At 40.0% G+C, this 2,991-nt stretch overlaps 1 pseudogene; it reads left to right on the forward strand.

Annotated features, from left to right (window-relative positions):
- Positions 1–1,393: 1,393 nt before the first annotated feature.
- Positions 1,394–1,773, forward strand: LOC134497041 (tubulin-specific chaperone A-like; annotated as a pseudogene).
- The last annotated feature ends 1,218 nt before the right edge of the window (positions 1,774–2,991 follow it).

Below are 2,991 nucleotides of genomic sequence, written 5' to 3' on the forward strand. Positions count from 1 at the left end.
CTGATTCCACTGCAGTTAAGTGAAAGAACTTGATCCTAAGCCGGGTTAGAATTATTTATACCAAGCAGAGCAGGGCTGTGATAACCTAGCTCCTCAAAATGCATAAACTACTGAAGACTGTCATCTTAACTAGTTATCCATGCATTATTGAAACAGTTCTACATTATCTGTTGTACTTTATCAACATTTTGAACAATTAGACACCATTTATAGACTTAGGGTTTTAGAAAACAGTGTGCTACATATTTCTTTATTTATTTATTTCAATTTGTATAGCCACCCATCTCATATTCTTGATCCAGTCAGACTGGGCAACAGTTACCTATGCCTTAGCTAAATTGTTTTTTGACTACTGGAATGCATTCTGTTTGGTCTAATCTTGAAGAATCTCCAAAAACTCTAATTGATGCTGCTCACCATGAATATTATGATGCTGATTTTGATAGACTGGCACTAATTATCAGTTTTCTGGGCACTATGTCTGGTGTAGGTTTTATTTATTTATCAAATTTATATGGCTGCCCATCTCACACAAAGTGACTCTGGGCAGCATAAAATAAAACCACCAATTAAAACATAAAACTACTTAAAACACTTAAATAATTAAACATAAATAAGAACAAGATCGCAAGAGGGTTAAAATCAGAATGTTACACATGGTGCAGTCAATGTGTGGGCTCCCTGCTGCCAATGGATCCCTAGGCCTGAAGAAACAAAACATGTTTTGAGGGCTTTCGGGAAGGCCATAATGGTTGGGGCTAACCTCACCTTCACCTCAGGGGAGATGATGTTTTAATCTTTAAAGCATTATACAACTTATGACTTGTCTACTCGCTAGACTGTTTATTTTGATATGCACCTGTCCAGACACTACTGCCAGCAGGAGAGGCTGTCATAGAGATGCCCTCACTACTGAAGTCTATTTGCTGGCATTTGGGAGAGGACTTTCTCCAGTGTTGTTCCAAGCTCCATGCAGTTGCTCTTCCAAAGAAGACCCTTGTTGTGGCAATGCCATTTGTATCCATCTGTGTTCCCGGACTAATCTGGGATATGACTTCTCACATAATACCAAGAGGCTAAGCAACTGAGCTACAGAGCAGGTTCTGAGCCATTGCAAAAAAATTTATTTGAATTTTGTCCCTGGCATTAATTTATTATTTAAAAATTGATGATGTAATGATGCATGAATAATCTATTATATGTTGTTAGGGCCGTTATTGTCGTGCCAGCTCAGGATCCCACCCATGGCCTATCTTAGGGGATTGCTTTCTGGCTCAATAAAAATGAATGAGCGTGTGTGCTTTGGCCTCTGAGCCCTGCTGTGCTGTTGGCCATGGAGTTTCTCTTCCACCATTGCCTGCTTTGTACTGGTGTTTTGTTTTGCCGCTCCTGAATGTGTTCAGTCACCCTACTGGTCCCTCCCCCACCCCATGGCCACCCTTGCATCAGAGAAGTCAAAATAAAAACAGGCAGAGTAAAACACATGGGGGGGGGGAAGATTTTGTATGAAAAAGAAGCAAGCAGCAAGGAAAGATTAAGAAATGAGAGCTGAAGATGGAGATAACTATGCAGTTAAAAAGAAGACTCAGATCTTGCAAGAATCATACATGATGATTCCTGATTGCCAGTGCAGACTAGTAGCCATGCATTCTGATCTTATTCAACCGTTAGAAAATGAAAAAGAGTTGGAAGAAAAACTATGAAGATGCCCAGTCAATACTGGAATCAATAAAGTTAGAAGCCCAGACTTACTTTTCACTACCTAATGGATAAGCCTCAGCTCTATTATGCACAAAACAATGTGTTGAGAGGAAGGATATATTCATGTACTTTCCCCAGAAAAATATATAAGAAAATATTATATTCTCAGTTCCAAAAAGCAAAATGGAACACAGACAGACTCAAAACAGCTGTGCTAAGCAATAGACATCCAAAACAAAATAACTGCTGCTTTTTTATTTTTATTCTGATGCCACTAATTTCATAGGGGAAAATACTGTTTCGCAACAGATGTAGCAGAAGGGACATATTCTCCTCCATGTAGTGGCCCATGTACAAGGCGTAGTGTGGGAATTTGCCCTTAATATGTCTCTGTTTGAAGATTCATAATTCATTTGAATCAGTGGTGGTGGTGTTTAGATGACCTTAGCATATTTAGCTTGAGTGAAAGTTGAGAAGCTTTCTTTTTACAGGATTTTACAGAACCACTTAATTTCACTCAAAATGTGGTTAACAGAAAAACAACTTATTTAGTCATAATCTATTTCCTTCTCAGTGACAAAGTGAAAAGTCATTATGGGAGGATTCAGTCTAATGGAAAAAGAATGATATAAAAGAATACAGTGGGTGTTTGCTTTAGTCTAAAGTTGGAATCAGTTAAATAATTCAGTGAAATGCAATAAAATGTTGCTATGTTTATATATTCATAATAGTGACTCTACTTAGTTTCAAACTATGTTTGATTTCAATTGATTTTTAGGGTTTAAGGTAAAGGTTTCCCTTGACGTAAAGTCCAGTTGTGTCCGACTCTAGGGGGCGGTGCTCATCTCTGTTTCTAAGCCTTGGAGCCGGCGTTGTCCCTAAGGACCCGTCCGTGGTCATGTGGCCGGCATGACTCACGGAACGCCGTTAGGGTTTGGTGGACTGTTTTTATGGTTTTTATCTTTTATACTTAACTGCTCAGTGGATATTATTAAGCAAACCTTGTATATAATAAATAAGTTCAATTGTTACTTGCAGGTTAGAAATCCCCCTAATTTGGAAACAGTGACATTTCATCTGGATTCTGGTACTTCAGGGAGGTTTTTATAGCTTTCCCCCACCTGAAATACACAGAGTGAAACATGGGAGAATGCCACAAAGCCCTGTTACAGTGCTGCGGCCAGCTGCCCAGCACAAAGCCCCAGCCACCCCAGCGCTGCCCCGTGGCAGATGCCCTGTTGCCATGCTGTGGTGCAAAGCCCCATGGCCGCGCCACAGCCAGCCACCCCA

Source organism: Candoia aspera, chromosome 1 (assembly GCF_035149785.1).
Source record: "Candoia aspera isolate rCanAsp1 chromosome 1, rCanAsp1.hap2, whole genome shotgun sequence".
NCBI lineage: Eukaryota > Metazoa > Chordata > Lepidosauria > Squamata > Boidae > Candoia > Candoia aspera.